At 37.1% G+C, this 21,276-nt stretch overlaps 2 non-coding genes across 2 annotated transcripts; both read right to left on the reverse strand.

Moving 5' to 3' along the window:
* Positions 1 to 6,428: 6,428 nt before the first annotated feature.
* LOC121213086 (small nucleolar RNA R71) lies at positions 6,429 to 6,535 on the reverse strand. Its single transcript, XR_005908455.1, has one exon. It is a non-coding gene; the product is annotated as a small nucleolar RNA R71 (small nucleolar RNA).
* Positions 6,536 to 15,329: 8,794 nt separating this feature from the next.
* LOC121213242 (small nucleolar RNA R71) lies at positions 15,330 to 15,436 on the reverse strand. Its single transcript, XR_005908622.1, has one exon. It is a non-coding gene; the product is annotated as a small nucleolar RNA R71 (small nucleolar RNA).
* Between the last annotated feature and the right edge of the window lie 5,840 nt (positions 15,437 to 21,276).

Here is a 21,276-nt window from a genome sequence, read left to right on the forward strand (position 1 = left end):
TGATGGAAGAAGGATAGTGGCTGATGATATTGGAAATATCCATAAAGATAGAGATGAAGAGTCATTAAAGCTGTTAAAAAAGATAGTTGACGTAGAAATTGATGATTATCCATCACACATAATTGATAAAATCAGAAATACGTGGGAGACTTGGAATTCACCAAGACTATCACCAGAATCCTTACACTTGAATGAAATATAAACGTGGAATCTCGACAATATCCAAGAAGGATAAAGACAAAAGAAAGAAATTCAAGAATTGAAGGCAACTTGAAAAGAAAGGTATTTATGTGATGTGACAAATGCAAAGATACGTGGAAGCCATAATAAGTTCATCCTTATCAGAAACACTGTGCGGATTTGAAGCAAAATTAAATAAAGTTTAGGAATCTTGCTATAAATAGCAATGTATGAAGCCTAAACAAGGCATCGAAAAATAGTTTAGTTCTCTTCTATTTTACTTTGAGTATTCTCTCTTTGTAAACATTCTCTCTTTGTAATAATCATCCTTTACATTAAATAAAATATCATCTTCCGCATCCCTTGTATTTCCCAGTAATTGGTATCAGAGGCCCCCGGACTAACGATTCTTGGAACATTGATATCATAATATCCATTGTAAGTTATGATCTTTAATTTACAATTCCATTAATTCTATGTTTATTTATCTTAAAACCCATATATCTGTTATTTTGTCTTACTTTAGCCTGTTAAAGTCTGTGTGAAAGACATAAGGCCTTTGTATGTTAAGACATAATAACGTAACAGACGGTTTTAGGTACCATAGATAAATAACATGGAAGAAATAGATTGTTTATATAAAGATAAAACCTGCAATCATATTATGCATATATATTCTAAGCAAGAAAATAATCTTTTGGCCCTTAGTAAAGGATTTAATAGTTTAATGGATATAACCTTTATATATTATAATAAATTATATAATAAATTTAGTAATATAGAATATAGAAGAAAAGGTAAATCATCTAGGAGATATCAAGGAATTAGATTTGAACAACATATCTAAAGAAATTTTATCAGAAGTTAATAATAAATTAGAACAGGTTATTAATAATAATAATATAGAATCAGACATAGATTTAAGACCTTTGTATTATGGTAATAGTAATATAATTTTAACTTTATCTGACGAAGAAGAAACTTCTTCAGAATAGTCATCTTCTACTATTAATAGAAATAAAAAATCTGAAAAACAGAAAAGAAAATATATTACTCAACAAAAATATGATTTTCAATCCTATAAAGAACTCATAGAACATTGGAAAATTAGATTTACTAAAAGCACTGATAAAAATGAAAGAATAGAATATTTAAAATTAATAGAAGAACTTTATGAAAAACAAAAAAGATATATTCACTTTATTTAATTAACGTTACATGTTAAATTATGATACTAAAGAAAGTAGTAGTTCTAGTAATTCTGATAATCAAGAAGATTTAAAAGTTGCTAGTTATAAATCTGATGAAGAAAATACTTCAACAGATGAGGAAGAAAATATAGAAATTCTTGAACCAATGGATATTGAACAAATAGATCCTTATGGTAAAAGAGAATTAGAATCAGATATTCAAAAAGACGATTATCTGAGAACTTTAAATAAAGATTTTGAGACAGTTGAAAATACAACTAGGATTTTTGGTAATCAAACTGAAAATATAGCTACTAATGAAATAAAGTCCGAATATACAGGAGAGTCTTCTAATCAACAACCAAGTCAAACTATACCTATACCACATAGGATAGATGATTTAAATAAAAGAAATGTGGCCCAAGGTGGAATATATTTAGACTTCACTAATATTTCAATATCAGACTATGAAAAAACTATAGACGATTGGGCACAGTCAATGACAATTGTTGTAAACAACAACAATAATTGGTCAAAAGAAAAATTCTTAAATTATTTTGTAGGAACTTTTCAAGGTGATGTTTTACAATTCTTAAGACGTTGGGAAGAATCTGATGTAGGAAAAATCCAAAAAGGACAATTAATTAATCAAATAGGTACTCCTAAAGATCTTTTAAAAGGATTAACAAATATTCTAAAAACATAATTTTGTGGTTATTTCGATAAAAAAGATCAAGATAGTATAGCTAGTTATACTTTGTCAAAAATTAAATTATGCGATATTAAATATCTAGAAGAATTTTCTAAAAAATTTCTTCATGAATATCAAAAGCTAAAAAATGAATATATAAAATTTTGGAAAAACCAATATTTTCATAAATTACCCCCATCGTGGGACGAGATATGTATAAAGAAATATGTATCCTATTTAGATAAACAGAGTAAAGAAGCAAGAGTAGCAAAAGAAAATATAGATTCTATAGGAAATAGGATAAATTTTGCGAAAGAAAGAATAACTTTACATTGTTTACAGACTAAAACTTCTAAACAAGTAAAAAATAAATTAAGTTATAGTCATTATACAAAAATTCTAGAAAATGAATGGAAGTTCAGATGTAAAACAATACGTCCTAATACTTATAAAAAACATAGAAAGAAAAATAGAAAATATAAATGAATTAGATGGAAACCAGGAAATAAAAGATGCACTGGTAATAATAAGAAAAAAAAAATTGTTAGAAGAAAAACTTCTAAAAAATCTAAAAAACAAATATGCAAATGTTTTATATGTGATGAAGAAGGTCATATAGCACCAAACTGTCCTAATAAAGGAAAAAAATGCTAAAAAAATGATTAAAAGTCTTGAAGAACAAGATTTAGAAATCTGTAATGAAGATGAAATAAATCTTGAAGAAATATTATATGAATTAATATCAGAGACAGATTCTGATTCAGATAATGAAGAATATATATTTATGTTTAATGTAGGAAGCAGTTCTAAAAATCAATTAGAAGAAATTCCTAAGTCTGAGCAACAAGATATAAAATTTGGAAATTTAATTGGAGAAGAAAAAGACTTTTCTGATGAAATGATAGAGAAAATAAATAAAAATTATATTTCTAAACAATCTATACCAAATTGAATTTTAAAAGGATTTATTAAATTTATTTAATAAATTCTATTCATTTAGGAGTACATTCCTAAATTAATATGAAGAGATAATGCTTAATGCCAAAAGACAGATGACAATAACTTTTGTAGAACCATGTCTTAGTGTATCTACGGTGTGTTGGAAATTATCGATTGCAAATTAATTATTCATAAGCACTATTCAAATTAAAAGTGGTGATTTATCATCTTACAAATTTAATTATTCATAAGCACTATTCAAATTAAAAGTGATGATTTATCATCCAATGGATACATTTCCATTGGACATGTTTCTCTCAAGAAGTATGTCTAATATGAAATGTTGTGGCTCTTCAAATTTGTATTCATTGAGTGTATATAAATAGAGACATTATGGTGCTCATAAAATATACAATTACAATCAATCTTAATTTTAGAAACTAGAGTAAGAGTTAGGGAATTCATTTTGCTAATCAAAGGAAATTCAAAACTTCAATGTATCTTGAGAGGACCTTTGTCTTAACTCTCTAGCAACTTTGTGTGGAAGCAAATAGTTCTCTTTGGAAAGCATCATCTGTGCCTCAGAGTGTACTGTTTATTTCCATATAAGTCTCTGATTCTATCGCCTCCACTCAAATCTCCAATGATCAAAGAGAACTATTTTTGGAGATGGCGACAGAGGCTAACACCGCATTCAAAGTAATGAACAAGAGTTTGTGAAACTTGATCGATTTGATGGTTCAAACTTCAATCGTTGGAAGGACAAGATGTTGTTCCTTCTTACTGTCTTAAATGTGGCATATGTTCTGGATCCAAACCTACAACCAGTATAGGATCTCGCCCCCAATGCAAATTCTGAGGAAATTGCGAAAGTGCCCAACTCAATAAGATGCGTGAAGAAGACAATTTCACATGTCGAGGACACATCCTCAACACCTTGCCTGATCGATTGTATGATCTTTACATGTCAATACAATCCCCGATGGAAATATGGAAATCTCTTTAAGAGAAATATAACACCGAGCGAGAAGGTACTGATAAATTTTTAATGATGAAGTATTTCAAATTCAAAATGCTCGATTGTATCTCGATTATGGATCAAGTCTATGAATTACAAGTCCTTGTAAGTAGGCTTCATGACTTGAAAGTTGTTATTCCAAAATTGTTACAAGTTGGGGCTATCATCTTGAAGTTGCCCTTGTCTTGGAACAATTATCGGAAGAAACTTCTGCATATGGCAAAGGACTTTACTGTGTAGAAAATTCTTAGGCATTTGCGTACGGAAGAAGAAACTTGGAAGCATTATGCGGTGTATCTTCCTTAAAGTTTTGATAAACCATAATATATACATATTTTTTATCCTATACTTGGCATATTTTTGGATGATTTATCTTAAATTTTAGAGAATTTGATACTCCTAATCCTTTAAATTCTTGTTTTATACTTAGGTGAGCATAGGAAGGTGAAAAGAGCAAGAAATGGGCCAAAAACGGACAAAATGGGCTTATCTCAGTATTCCACACAGCCTAGACACTTCCACACGGGTAATCCACATGCCTGTGTGTAGGCCACACACCCGTGTGTCATGACCGTGTCAACATTAAACCAAGTCAAAATTACACAAGGCCTGAGCACCTTCACACGGGCGTGGCACACGGCCGTGTCCTTGTCGAGCCAAAGTCTACTTCTATTCGGAAAAGACTAATTTTGGGCTATTTTGGGCATTCCAAAGTCTATATAAAGATCCTAGAAGAGGATAAAAAAGGGACACGTAGAGTAAAAGGCAGGAGATATTCAAGGACAGCCATCGGAATCAGCTCGAAAGCAGGATCTACTTCAAGATTGAAGATCTCCAATCAATTTCCTTAGAAGTTCTCTGGGTTTCTTTATGTTTCGTTGTTTTCCCAATTTTGAGATGTGTTCCATTATTATGAACTAAACTCCCTAAATACCTAAGGGAGCTGAAACCTAAGACGAATCTTATTACTATTTGAATTATACGATAAATACTTGTTCTTATTCTTAATTGTGAGTTTTAATCATTGCTTTAATATTCCAGGATATTAATGCAGGTTTTTGATGTGCTTATTCAGTGGAGCAAAAGTCCCTATTTAAGAGTAAATCATTCATAATTAAGTGGAGTTGCATGCAATCCTAGAGATAGGACAACATAAATCTATTGAATTAGATAGGACAACATAAATCTATTGAATTAGAGTCAAATCTAATAAGGGGATCCATAGATCGAGTTAATGTGACAATAGGGGTTTTAATTAGAAAGAGATTTCAATTAATCAACCTAAAGTCAGTTGTTCTTAGTCTCGAGAGAGATATTAACATATATTAGGGATTTCTATGGATTAAGTCAAGTGAATAAATCGTCTAATTCAGAAGTGATAAGTGAAGTCCAAGTGGAATCTTCCTTGGGTATTGTCTTCTCCATCGATTTTCCAAAGAATATTTTCCAACTTTTTCATGTTCTTAGATAGTTAGATAATTAAGTTTAGTTTAGAAAACATCTCTTCAATTCTTAGGCTGGATAATAAAAAGATAGTAATTACTAGTACTTTTAGTCCTCGTGGATACGATATTTCCGGTCTCACCTCAACTATACTACTGTTCGATGGGTGCACTTGCCTTAGTCAAATTTTAAGTTAGTTTCAGGACCATCAAGTTTTTGGCACCGTTGCCGGGGGCTAAGATATTAGGAATGCTTAATTTTTATTACTTTAGCCATTCTTTACTTTTATTGCAATTTAATTTTATTTTTGTTTTAATTACTAAATTTAATTTACTTCTGGCAGGTTTTTATAGTTTATGACTAGAAAAAACCCGTTAGGACCTTCGCTTTTTGATAGTGAGATTGAGAGCACAGCTCGTAGAAACCGAAGAGAAATAAGACGAAGCCTAAAATACATAGAGGAAGAGCGAGAGGGAAATATTCACACTAATACCAAGGAGATGGCTGAAAATCAAAATAATCTGCTACCTCCTGTGATTGCTGCAAATCTAGTAGATCAGAATCCCACTCCTCGTAGTATGTATGATTATGCTAAACCTACTTTAACAGGACCTGAATAAAGTATAGTTAGACCTACTGTTGCTGCAAATAATTTTGAACTGAAACCTAACACGATTCAAATGATACAATAGTTTTTTCAGATTGATGGTTTGCAGGACATGGATCCAAACACTCATTTAGCAAATTTTCTGGAATTCTGCAACACTTTTAAGATTAATGGTGTTTCTGATGATTCCATTCGCCTTCGGTTGTTTTCCTTTTCATTAAGGAATAAGGCTAAACAGTGGTTGAACTCGTTACCACGAGGGTCAATCACTACTTGGGAACAAATGACCGAATTTTTTTTACTTAAATACTTTCTGCCGGCCAAAACGACTAAGTTAAGGAATGATATCTCTTCTTTTGTAAGTTAAGGAATGATATCTCTTCTTTTGTACAGATGGATTTAGAAACACTTTATGATGCATGGGAGAGATTCAAGGATTTATGGAAAAGGTGCCTTCACCATGGCTTACCTCTTTGGCTATAAGTTCAAACTTTCCATAATGGTTTGAATCCCTCAACTAGACAAATGATCGGCGCAGCTGCTGGTGGAACTATCAATAATAAGACACCTAAAGAGGTTTATGAGTTCATAGAAGAGATGTCACTGAACAATTATCAGTGACAAGTCATGAGGAAAAAGTCGACAAAAGCAGCCGACGTTTTTAATGTTGATTCGGTTACTATGCTTTCTAATCAGGTAGAACTTTTGAATAGAAAAATTGATGGCTTACTTGGTTCTACATAGGTTTATCCAGTAATGCAGTGGATGCAAGTGGAGGTGGAACAAGTAATTTAGAATATTCATCCTACGACCCTAACATGGAGAACGGGCAACTGAATTATATGGGTAATAATCCTCGGCCTCAAAATAATCCTTATAGTAACACTTACAATGCAGGTTGGAGGAACCACCCAAATTTATCATGGGGAGGCCAAGGCAATCAGAGATCACCACCCCCTCCAGGCTTCCAACAACAGCGTTACCAGTAAGAGAAAAAGCCGAACCTTGTGGAGATGATGACAAAGTTTATTTCAATAGCGGAGACTCATTTTCAAAGCACTGAAACTGTACTTAAAAATTAGCAAACATTAATTTAGGGGCTCGAGAATCAAATAGGACAACTGGTTAAGATGATTTTAGAGAGACCACTGGGGAGTCTACCTAGTAACACCGAACCCAATCCAAAAGAGCATGTGAAAGCAGTTACATTAAGGAGTGGGAAGGTGTTAACTGAATCTACAAATAAGTTGCCACTAGAAACTGATAGAAAAGAAGATGAGGAGGTGAAACCTGAAAATAATGAAAAACCGGTGTTGAGGGAATATAAACGACCAATCCCTACCCAGCAAAGTTGAAGAAAGACCGCATGGATGTACAATTTGGTAAATTTCTTGAACTTTTTAAATAGTTACATATTAACCTACCTTTTGTTGAAGCTATCTCGCAGATGTCTACATACGTAAAATTTTTGAAGGCGCTTCTAACAAATAAAAGGAAGTTTGAAGAATTGTCTACAGTGGAACTCAACGAGAAGTGCTCGGCCATACTCTAAAATAAATTTCCAACCAAACTGAAAGATCCAGCAAGTTTTACTATTCCCTGCTTAATTAGTAGTTTAAATGTTGAGAAGGCACTAGCTAATTTAGGCACTAGCATTAATCTGATGCCCTACAAAATGTTCAAGCAACTTGGCCTTGGGGAACCAAAACCTACTAGGATGAGTATTCAACTAGCTGACAGATCTGTTAAATATCTTAGGGGTATTATAGAGGATGTGCTTGTAAAAGTAGATAAATTCATATTCCCTATTGATTTTGTTGTTCTTGACATGGATGAGGATGTTGGGGTGCCTTTAATTTTAGGTCGCCCATTTTTAGCCACTGCTAGGGCCGTTATTGATGTGGGTGACGGTAAGCTTGTGCTTAGGGTAGGTGACGAAGAAATTATTTTTAAAATTTATGATGCCATAAGATTTTCTAGGGAATAAGATGACTCCTGTTATTTTACTAATTCTATTGATCATGCTACTCAAGATTCTCTATAGGTAATCGTACATAAGGACACGTTGGAACTGTATCTTGCCCAAGGGGAGGAGGTAAACGATGATGATTCTGCGATAGGTAAAATAAAAGCTGAACTAAATTCTAATGAGGCTTCACTTAGACAGAAGAGCTACGAGGGTATTGAGGTAAACAATGAATTAAGATTAAAGCCCTCTGTTGAAGAACCTCCTAAATTGGAATTAAAGAAACTGCCAGATCACTTAGAATATGTATTTCTTGGAAATAATTCCATATTACCAGTGATTATTGCTTCAAATTTACAGCCAACCGACAAGGACGAGTTACTCTAAGTGTTGAAGGAGCACAAAAGAACCATAGCTTGGAAGATTTCTGACATAAGAGGGATCAGTCCTTCTTTTTGCACACATAACATTTTAATGGAAGATGAATATAAACCTTGTGTGCAAGCCCAAAGGTGACTGAATCCTAACATGAAAGAAGTTGTAAAAGCCGAGGTAATTAAACTTCTAGATGCTGGAATTATTTATCCTATTTCTGACAGTTCGTGGGTGAGCCCTGTGTAGGTTGTTCCTAAGAAAGGAGGCATGATTGTTGTGGCCAATAAGAAGAACAAATTAATTCCAACATGAACAGTCACAGGATGGAGAGTTTGCATTGACTATAGGAAATTAAAGGATACCACAAGAAAAGACCACTTTCCCTTACCGTTCATTAATCAGATGTTGGAAAGATTATCTGGGCATATGTATTATTGCTTCCTAGATGGACTCTCTAGTTATTTCCAAATCCCAATAGCTCCTGAGGACCAAGATAAAATGGCATTTACATGTCCGTACGGTATGTTTGCTTCTCGACGAATGCCTTTTGGATTATGTAATGCTCTTGCTACTTTTCAGTGATGCATGTTGGCCATTTTTGATGACTTCGTGGAAGACATTATGGAGGTATTTATGGATGACTTCTCGGTATTCGGTAACTCTTTCCATCTTTGCCTTAAAAATTTAAAATGAGTGCCAATGAGATGTGAGGAAACGAACCTAGTACCGAATTGGGAAAAATGCCAATATATGGTTCGTGAAGGGATTGTGTTATGCCACAAAATTTCTAGCAAGGGAATCGAGGTTGACAAAGTGAAAGTTGAAACTATTGAGAAATTACCTCCCCCTAGTTCAGTTAAGGCTATTCGAAGCTTTTTAGGTCATGCTAGATTTTATAGAAGGTTTATTAAAGATTCTTCTAAAATAGCTAAGCCTTTAGCGAATTTACTAGAAAAAGATGTGTCTTTCAGTTTCAGTCAGGAATGTTTAGAAGCATTTAATACTCTTAAAGATAAATTAATTAATGCTCCAATTGTAGTTGCACCTGATTGGAATCTACCTTTTGAACTAATGTGTGATGCAAGTGATTTTGCAGTGGGTGCGGTTCTTGGACAGTCGAAAGACAAGCATTTTCAACCAATCTATTATGCTAGCAAAACTTTTACAGCAGCACAAAAAAATTATACGATGACTGAGAAAGAATTGTTGGCTATGGTTTTCGCATTTGATAAATTTGGACCATATTTAATACTATCTAAAGTTGTTGTTTACACTGACCATTTAGCTCTTCGATACCTCCTTACTAAAACTGCAAAACCTCGACTAATAAAATGGATTTTATTGTTGCGGGAATTTGATTTAGAAATTCAAGATAAGAAAGGAGTAGAAAATCTTACAGCAGATCATCTATCTAGATTAGAAAACCCATATCTCAAGGGACTTGGCGAACAGGAGATAAATGACTCATTCCTTGAAGAACAATTCTTTGCTATATCTGACTCTGAGGAACCTTGGTTTGCAGACATTGCGAATTATTTAGCTGCTAATGTTGCACAAAAAAGGTTGACACATCAGCAAAAGAAATGCTTCTTTACTGATGTGAAAAACTACTTTTGGGAAGATCCTTTTCTTTTTTGTATATGTGCAGATCAAGTTGTTAGAAGATGCGTTACGAAGTCAGAAGCAATTTAAATCTTGGAACATTGCCACTTAGGACCGACTGGAGGACATTACAGTGGGACTAGGACCGCACATAAAAGACTCGAATTAGGTTTTTATTTGCCCACACTATTCAAAGATGCCAACATGTATGTTATTTTTTGTGATAAATGTCAACGAACAGGTAATATCTCTAAACGTGACGAAATACCTCAAACATACATGCTTTCATGTGAAATATTTGATGTATGGGGTATTGACTTCATGGGTCCATTCCCTAGCTTATTTGGGAATAAATATATCTTAGTAGTCGTTGATTATATGTCTAAATGGGTGGAAGCCCAAGCCTTACCTACTAATGGTGCTAGAATGGTGGTAAGGTTCCTTAAGAAACTTTTCTCTTGATTTGGAACACCTAGAACAATTATCAGTGATAGGAGTACTCATTTTTGTAATGCTCAATTTGATAAAACCCTTAAGAAATATAGAGTTTACCGTAGAACAGCTATCCCTTACCATCCTCAAACTAGTGGACAAGTCGAAGTCGCGAACCGAGAGCTCAAACATATCCTAGAAAAGACTGTAGAGTCAAATAGGAAGGATTGGGCAAAGAAAATAGATGATGCTTTATGGGCCTATAGAACTGCTTGTAAGACCCCCATAGGAACATCTCCTTATAGACTTGTTTATGGGAAGAGTTGTCATTTACCGTTTGAACTAGAACATAAAGCATTCTGGGCTATAAAATTTCTGAAATTTGATCCCAAACTAGCAGCTGAAAATAGATTGATGCCGTTGGATGAGTTAGATGAATGGCGAGCTAATGCCTATGAGAATTCACGATTATACAAGGAAGCAACGAAGTGCCGCCATGATGCTCGTTTAAAGTAACACAAGCAATTTGAAGTAGGAGATCTTGTCCTGTTATACAACTCAAGGCTCAAATTGTTTCCTGGGAAATTTAAATCACGATAGTCAGGTCCTTTCGTAGTCCAAACAGTTTTACCATATGGCACAATAGAGGCAAGTCACCCAACCCAAGACACTTTCAAGGTAAATGGACATTGTCTTAAACTTTATAACAGTGAGGATTTTACAAACAATGGAGAGGAGCTACAGCTCCGCGAACCGACCTAACATACCCACAAGGTAAAGTCGCACTTAGACTCTAAATAAGCGCTTTTCGAGAGGGAACCCGAGCATTAACCCGACTAAGTAACTTAAGCCACGGCCGTGCTCAAAAGCCGTGCGCAATCCTGATTACTAGACACGGGAATGTTGGACCTACTACGGGAATGTTGGACCTACTTCGGCATGGGAGAAGTGAATGAAGTACCACATGGCCGTGCGATACTAACTTAAATAATCAGACCACAAGCACAAGACATGAACACGGGCGTGGTGTACCTAACATGGGGTGGGAGAAGCGAACGGACATGCACACGGCCGTGTGATGCGGTCGTGTGCACCACATGGCCTGGGGACACGGGCGTGTCGAAGGGGCCGTGTGCGACACTGACTTAAAATTTCACAAAAAACACAGGTTAGGAGCACACCATATGGGCGTGGGCCACGGCCGTGTAGACCAGCATGGGGTCGGCACGACCGTGGCCCTCTTTTATTCCCCTCCCCTAACCCTAATTTCTCTCCACCCCTATTTAATCCCACTATTCATCCCTTTCACTCCCTTTACTATTCATCTACCCTACAGCCGCCGCAAGTCACAACCCCTTCTACTCTGGCCACCATTCTCCGACGAGCCACCGGCGACAAACTTTCCCCATTATCCTTTCTTACTCATACTTGCCCCTTTTTCCTTCTTCCTCTTTGTTCACCCCTCCCCTCACAGCCACAAAACCTCTTCTCTCCTCTTTTTCCCTCATTCCACTCACACAACCACCCATACCTTCACCCGGTAACACCGACCATTCAACCACCATCCACTGCAGTGGCCACCACCGACCACCACTATCAGTTCCCTCTTTTGCACCCCTAAGTGCTTTACAATATTTTAGTTGTTTTATTACTATTGGTATTTTTAGTATTATTATTCCTATTACTTTACCCCTGTTTATCTTATTAATTCAATACATTGTTATTGCTCCACTGATATTATTGGTTCTTGTTGATGGTTTTATGCCTAAGTTAAGTTTTAAACGTTTATAGTACTCTGCATCTATATTTTAGGGTCATTTGTTTGTTGATTTAATACATATTTTACCAGCTGATTTATATTCAGTAATCATTTAGTTAGCTTCTACTAGGGGTTAAGAGTCTATTTATTTCGTCTGCTTAATTAAAAGTTGAATTTGGTTGCTACCTAGTTTGCCCATTATGTTGATTTGTCTAAATTAAATTCTATGTTTACTTTCGCATGACACCATGACAAATACTCACGGGAAAAAGGTCGCAGTCCCCGCTTCAAAAAAGTGAAAGGAACCAAGTACGACCTCTTTGAGTGCCACCACTAAGATTCACCATCCATTCCTTCAATTTCCACCAGGGCTCCAGGAAGAATTATTTCAGATTCTACGTGCCCGACCCCTTGGTATGGGCCGTTGCATTGATTGGGCCGCATTAGAGCAGGTCCACCTAGTTGATTTGGTTCGGGCCCTCCTCATCACCGTTCCGTGGGACCGCTTCTTTGATATCATTGAGCCGATGTATCTAGAGTTTACTTTGGAACTATGCTCGACGTTTCAGTTGCAAACAGTTATGGTGGAGTACGACGACCTAGGAACAGTCCAGTTCTGCCTTGGTGGTCTAGTACGGCAGTTGAGTGTCCCAGAATTTGGAGTTGTCTTGGGACTCTATACAGATGATTTTATAGAAGCCGACAATTTTCCCCACCTCCACCGCCACATCCATTATGCACCTTCATCATGTTGGGCAGCCCTCATGCCTGTTACAGGCATCTATGACCCTAATCACTCAAAGGCATCGGCTCTAGCTCCAGCTCTGCGATATCTCCACGCCCTTTGGCACACATATTAACAGGGAGACGAGAGAACATCGGTGTCGTTAACACTCACGACGCATACTTTCTGTGGAGCATGAGGCAAGGCCAAGTTTTTGATCTCGCATGCTTCATCGCCCTTTCTTTTTGCCATCAAATAGAGCGACACTGAAAGGGAGTCATCAGCATCGGCTCATACGTGATTCGACTAGCTCGATATTTTGGGCTCCATACACATCGGTGCAATCCTCATCGCTCTGATAAGTCGTAATTTATTTATATTTTTATCCCATGATTAAGAACATTTTTGGATGAATTACCATTAAATTTTTGGAATTTGATGCTCCTAATCCTTTAATTTCATGTCTTATACTTAAGTGAGCATAGGAGAGTAAAAATGAGAAAGGGCCAAAAAATGGAGAAAATGGGGCAAAGTGGGAAATCAAAACGGCATGGACTTCCTCACACAGGTAGACCACACGGTCGTATGTATTTAACAGAATCTAAACACAGCCTAAGCCACCCCACACGGGCGTGCCACACGGGCGTGTCCCTGTTGAGCGCAAGTTTAGTTCTATTCGGAAAAAGCCACTCTTGAGGGTTTGAAAACATTCTAAAGCCTATATAAACACCCTAGGAGGCACCTAAATAGGAGACACAGAGTAGAAGGCAAGAAATTACTCGAAGAAAGCCGATTGATCCATCTCAGAAGCCAAATTCTCCTTCAAGACTGAAGATCTCCCTTCAATTTCCTTCAGGGTTTTTGGGTTTTCTTTATGTTTTGTTATTATTATTCTTCTGAGATGTTTTCTTTTACACTTATGAACTAAATCCCCTAAATACCTAAGGGGAATGAAACCTAATATGAATCTTGTTATTATTTTCTGAATTATATGATTAATACGTGATTTGTTCTTAATTATATGTTCATAATTCTTGCTTTAATATTTCAGGATATTGATTCAAGTTTTGATGTGCTTATTCAAAGGAGCAAAAGTCTCTGTCTAAGAGTAGATCTAGCATAATTAAGCCGAGTTGATTGCACCCCTAGACATAAGGTGATATAAATCTGCCGAATTAAGGTCAAACCTAATAACGAAATCCATAGATCGAGTTAATGCAACGCAACGATTTTAATTAGAAAGAGATTTAAATTAATCAACCTAGGGTTAGACATTGTTAGTCTCGAGAGAGATAATAATATAAATTAGGGATTTCTACAGATCAAGTTAAGTGAATAAATCGTCTAATTCAGAGTCAAGTAACGAGTAAAGTCTAGGTGGATTTTTCCTTGGGTATTGCCCAAATCAATCAGTTTTCCCAAAAATATTTCCCCAATTTTCTTCCTGTGCATTCTTAGTTTAGTTAATTAGTTTAGATAAAGTAAATCCCCTTATTTTTTAGGCTAGATAATAAAAAGAAAGTTAATACTAGTACTTTTAGTTCCTGTGGGTTCGACATTCCAGTCTTGTTATAAACTATACTACTATTCGATAGGTGCGATTGCCTTCATCGTGATAATAGTTAGTTTTCAAGTACGATCAATCATAAATATAAAACTTATCACGCATACATCAAGTTTTTGGCACCGTTGTCAGGGTACTAAGATATTAGGAACGCTTAATTTTTATTACTTTAGCCATTTATTTTATTGCAATTTAAATTTTTTTTGTTTATTTTACTAAATTTTATTTTATTTATTTCTGGCAGGTTTTTTACAGTTTATGACTAGAAGAAACCCGTCAGGACCATTTTTTTTGATAGTGAAATTGAAAGAACAGCTTGCAAAAACTAAAAAGAGATAAGGTGAAGCCTACATTACATAGAGGAAGGACAAGGGGACGATATCCATAATACAACCGAGGAGATGGCAGAAAATTAGAATAATCAGCTTCCTCCTGTGGTTGCTGCAGATCTAATGAATCAGAATCTTGCTCCTCGTACTATGTATGATTATGCTAAACCTACTTTAACAGGAGCCGAATCGAGTATAGTTAGACCTGCTATTGCCGCAAATAATTTTGAACTGAAGCCTAACACAATTCAAATGATACAATAGTTTGTTCAGTTTGATGGTTTGTAGGACGAGGATCCAAACACTCATTTGGTGAATTTTCTGGAGTTTTGCGACACTTTTAAGATCAATGGCTTTTCTGACGATGCCATTTGCCTTCGGTTGTTTCCCTTCTCTTTGAGGAACAAAGCTAAATAGTGGTTGAACTAGTTACCATGAGGGTCAATCACAAATTGGGAACAAATGACCGCAAAATTTTTACTTAAATATTTTTCGCCAGTTAAAACTACTAAGTTGAGGAATGATATCTCTTTTTTTGTGCAGATGGATCTAGAAACACTCTATGATGCATGGGAGAGATACGAAGACCTATTGAGAAGGTGCTCTCACCATGGGTTACCTCTATGGCTGCAGGTGCAGACTTTTTACAATAGTGTGAACCCCTCAACAAGGCAACTTATCGACGTAGCCGCCGGTGGAAGTTTAAAAAAAACACCTGAAGAGGCTTATAAATTTATTGAAGAGATGTCACTGAATAGCTATCAGTGGCAAGCCATGAGAACAAAGCCAACAAAAGCAGCTGGTGTTTTCAACCTCGACGCGGTTACTATGCTATCTAACCTGGTAGAAATTTTAAATAAAAAGATTGACGGTTTGTATGGTTCTACTTAGGTACATCCAGTGATGAGATGCGATTCAAATGGAGGAGGAGTACACATAGAATATCAGTCCTTCAACCCTAGCACCGAGGAGGAAGAAGTTCAATATATTGGTAATAATAATTCTAGATATCAAAATAACCCATACAGTAACACTTATAATGCAGGTTGAAGGAACCATCCCAACTTCTCATGGGGTGGCCAGGGAAATCAAAGGCCACAACATCCCCTAGGTTTTCAGCAACCACCTTACCAGTGGGAAAAAAAAGCCGAAACTTGAGGAGATGCTAACAAAATTCATCTTAGAGTTAGAAACTCATTTTCAGAATACCAAAACCGTACTTAAGAATCAACAAGCGTCGATCCAAGGGCTCGAAACTCAGATAGGCCAGCTTGCCAAACTGATTTCTGAATGACCACAAAGTAGCTTGCCGAGTAATACTGAATCTAACCCAAGGGAACAGCTTAATGCAATTACTGTTCAAGATGAAGAAGGGATAGTTGAACCTGAACCAGAACCGAGGCAAGGAAGTGTGGTAAGTAAAGGTAAAGTTAAGGTGAACCACATTAAGCGAAAATCGGTAAGTAAAGAGTACAAACCTCGAGTACCATATCCCAGTGTGACAAGGAAAGACCACACAGACGAACAATTTGGTAAATTCCTTAGATTATTAAAAAAAAATACATATTAACTTATCGTTTATTGAAGCTCTTTCGCAGATGCCAAACGCAGTTAAATTTTTAAAGGAGCTTTTAGCAAATAAACGGAAGTTGGATGAGGCGTTGCATGTGGAATTGAATGAGTTTGCTCATCCGTTCTACAGAATAAGCTACCCAATAAGTTGAAAGATCCAGAAAGTTTTACGAATCCTTGTTTAATTGGTAGCTTAGATGTTAATAATGCATTGGTTGATTTAGGGGCGAGTATTAATGTTATGCCTTATAAAATGTTTAAACAGCTAGGTCTTGGGAAACCCAAACAAACTAGGAGGATCATTCAATTGGCTAATAAAACCATTAGATTTCCTAGGGGTATCATTGAAGATGTTCTTGTTAAAATCGATAAATTTATATACCCAGCAGACTTTGTTGTTCTAGATATGGAAGAGGATAGCAACATACCTTTGATTTTAGGACGACCCTTTTTAGAAACTGCTAGAACCATTATTGATGTTGGTACAGGTGAACTCACACTTCATGTGGGTGATGAAACAATCACTCTTCAAGCTCATAATTTGAGCAACACATCGAATATTGAGGGTGGTTGTATAAATTATGCTACTAATACTAATCATGTGGTGCGACCTTCTTTGCAGGAAACACGTTCGAAGAGCATACATGAGCCATGTTTAAGTAACAACAAAGGACCCATCTATAAAGAACGAAGACTTCAGGTCGATGAACTAGATGAATGGCGAACACCTATCAAGGAAAAACTAAAAGCACACGAAAAATTGAAGCGACACCACAATGAACATAAGGATGAAACAAAGTAAATTAAAATTGAGGACAAAGTATTGTTAGATGAAAATGACCCCCAACTTGCTACTTTAGAGCACAATAAGGACAGAGCGACTCCCTTCACTGTAATGAACATCTTCCCACATGGTACAGTCGAGGTAACACATACTATATTCGAAACTTTTAAGGTAAATAATACTCGGCTCAGACCTTATTTTGATAAAATTGATAGCAGAGGTGAGGAGTTTCAACTCCTCAATCCACCGTAGTCACACAAAATTGAGGTAAATTGAGCTTAGACTATAAATAAGCGCTTCTCGGGAGGCAACCCTAACACTAATAATGTTGATTTATTTAAAATTTTAGTTTTTAACATCTAAATCATTAACTGAGTCTTTGAACATAAGTTTTCCAAAGCCACACGGCCAGGCACACGGACATGCCTTAGGCCGTGCTCATACCACGGATGGCGACAGGGTCGTGCAATATGGCCGTGTGTAAATAGAGTAAATTTTTCCCAAAACACGGGATTCGATACGTTGTCGCGACCGTGCGACATGGCCGTGGGCAATCCTGCCAAAACAACATGGGCGTGCGACACGCCCGTGTCTATAAGCCGTGGTAGAAACTGAGAAATTAACACGGGTGTACGACACGTCTGTGCCCACCACCCGTGGTCGAACCTGTCAAAATAACTCAGGCGCGTGCATGTATACACAGGTGTGGGAGAAGTGAACGAAGTAAGACACGACCGTGCGCACCAACACGCCCAAGGAAGACGGGCGTGGGCTGAATTTCAGACGATCCCAAATTTGAAAATCACAAAACACACGGGCTGAAATAAGGGCACACGGGTGTGCCCTACAGCCGAGTGCCCCAAAATCATTATAAACCCCCCACTATTCATCATCCCCTTCCCCAAAAACCCTAACCCTAGCAGCTGCAATCTTTCCCCCCACCGACCAGATTCTTACAGTTGCCTCTCTTTCCCCTCTTCTCACACTTGCACGCCCTCATTGCGAATCACACGGCCTCACTACCCATCCCCATGGCCACCGCGCTAGTACCACCGCTGCTGCCATCTACTGTACATCGACGCTGCACTCCTCTTCCGTCAAGCACCACCATCGTTCATTAGTCGTTTGTTTTCCTTTCACCCGATTATATTTCACTCCTTTCGAATTCTTGACTTATACTTGTTTTATCCTTAGTAATTTGCATGCTTAATAATTCTTATTTATGATTTGTTGTTGCCAATTTTACTAATGATGGAGATTTACTTAGTCATTAGGTTCCCAATTTTAGTGGCGTATCAGTCTCTACTTATTTAGTTGTTCATACTTATAAAACTATTATTGCTTATTATCGGTTTAGGACAGTTCTTAAAATCTTTTTAGTAATCACTATTTCTAGTATTAGCTACTATAACTTTATTGATCATTTAGCATTCTCTTGGTTTAGCCTTAACACTCTAACCATCTTATATTTAGCCCGTTGATATCACCACGTTTTTAGCATGCTTGAATGTGTACCCATATTATCTTACTAACAAGTCATTATTGTGGGAATTATTGTTCACTTAATCTTTTCTTCTTGCAGGTATACCATGTCAAATCCACGTGGAAAGAAAACTGGCATCCCCGCCTCGAAGAATAGAAAAGGAGCAGCATCCTCCCCGGGTCTTACCACCGGGATCCGACACCCATTCCTCCAATTTCCACCGGGACCACAGGAGGAACTATTTCAGATACTACGGGCCCGACCCCTAGGTGTGGGCCGTTACATTGATTGGACCGCCCTAGAGCAGATCCAACTCGCTGATGTAGCCCGAGCTCTCTGACTACTGAACCGTGAGGGCTCTTCTTTGAGATCATCGAGCTGACGTACCTCGAGTTCACACTCGAACTTTGTTCGACCTTCCACCTTCAAGTCGTTATGATAGAGTTCGATGATTCTGGAATGGTCCAGTTCCGTTTTGGCAGTTTAGTTTGCCAGTTGAGCATGCCTAAGTTTAGTGTCACCTTAGGAATATACACGGAGGAGTTCATGGACGACAACAACTTCGACAGCCTCCATCGCCACATCCACTATTCGCTCGCAAATTGTTGGAAGGTCCTAGTCCCTGCTTCGGCCACTTATAACCCTAGCCACGCCAAGGCATCAGCTCTCGCCCCATCCCTGAGATACCTACACGCTATCCTAGCCCATACCTTGACAGGACAGCGAGACAGTACTAGCGTCGTCAACACTAACGATGCCTATTTTTTATAGAGCATGGCACATGGGAACATATTTGACCTCGCTTATTTCATCGCCCTCGCCATTCGCAATCAGACAGAGCGACATAGGAACAGAGTCATTTCCATTGGCCCTTATATGACTCGCCTGGCGCGGTACTTCGGTCTCCTCAACACGGCAGCGCAACCATCTTCCCTCACCCTCATCGGTCAGATGTCCCCACAGGGCATTTCGACTATACTCCATATGAGGATGATCGACCGACGACGTGGATTTGATCCTCATCAGTACCGCCTCGTCCAGTCAGCTGAGTAGGAGGACCTAGAGGACATTACTGATGATGTCCCTCCACCTCACAAGGATCCACCATCTCAGCCACAATCTATTCATCGTCCAGTTCACGCGGCTACTTCACTCTCTAACATCTCTGAGCACCTCACTCGATTCGAGCAGCAATGTTTTCAGCGCTTCGATCACATTAATGCAATATTACATCAGATTTGTCAGCACCTTCACATCTCATCGCCACCCCCACCTCGTGAACCATCCGGTAGGATTTTTAAAGACTTTACTTTATTTTTATTTTTATTTGTTTACTTTTATCTTTATTTATCTCTTTAAATTACTTTTTATTTTATTTTTAAGACCATTTTTACTTCATCTTTAGGTTTTATAATTTATATTAAGTAATTTATATTTTCGGCCATTTCTTTACGAGTAATCCTGCTACTTTATATTTCCTAAAGAGTTAATGATTCTATCGCAGTTATGAAGAGCTCCAAAGCTCACTATTACTTAGAAATTTGCAACTCCACTGGAAAAGGCTCTCCACGACTGCCATGTCCTGCTCGACCACTACCATAGCTACCACCAGATATAATATTCTTTTTGGCGCAGGACTAATGGAATAACAACCTCTACCACCACTGGAGTATACTTCTCCAATCTCACCTTTGCCTGAGTCGATTACTTTCCATAACTCCAATTTAAGGATTCAACCTAACATTCAGGAAATTTCACTTCTCTCCCTATCTTATGATCTTATATCTATATTTTTCAGTAAGTCTATCTTTGTACTTTGAGGACAATGTACATCTTAAGTGTGGGGGGATTATTTATATCATTATCTGAAAAATCCCTGAATGGTGTCTTATTCTCACGTGACTCACTCATATCACTATTAGAATGAATTCTGATTAATTTATGATTTTTATTGATATGTCTTGAATTAAATCATTGGCATTTATGCATTGATTGTTTAAACTTTAAGGAATTAAAGAATCAAGCATGATAAGTTGAGTTTTGAGAATTAAAATTTTTAGGTTGTTTCCCCAAGCTTAGGTATTATCTTGAGTTGAAATTCACAAGTTTAACATCAAAAAGACGTAATTTTTGTGAGATCTTGAGCCTCTAGAGCATATATTATTTCTTTCATGCTCACTTTTATTGTTGCTATAAGTGCTGTAACACCTTGAATTTGGGCCTAGAAGTTTTGGGCCTTGAGCATAGGAGCGGTTGAAGGCAGCTTATAATATTCTGTTGTGCATGCAAATTTTGTTAATGAAGACTTGTTTTAGTGGTTAAGTGTGTTGAGAAGTGTTGGAGAAGTCCTGGGTTTAAACCTGGACTCTAGCAAAAAATTTGGTTTAAGGTGAATCAAACCCTGGGTGTAGTAGGTAGGCCTTAAGAATATTGTTGGAGAAATTGTGACACAAAAAACCTTATGGCTTAGTGGCAAGTGGCGTGTGGAGCATTTGAGGGGAGGCATGGGTTCGAATCTCATAGCAAGCAAAGAGCATTTATTTTGCTAACAGGGGGCGGCAAGAGTTGGTGTTGAATTTAAACTCTGATGTTGGAGGGATCCCACATCGGGAAGCTAA

Source organism: Gossypium hirsutum, chromosome A13 (genome assembly GCF_007990345.1).
Source record: "Gossypium hirsutum isolate 1008001.06 chromosome A13, Gossypium_hirsutum_v2.1, whole genome shotgun sequence".
In the NCBI taxonomy this organism is placed as follows: Eukaryota; Viridiplantae; Streptophyta; class Magnoliopsida; order Malvales; family Malvaceae; genus Gossypium; species Gossypium hirsutum.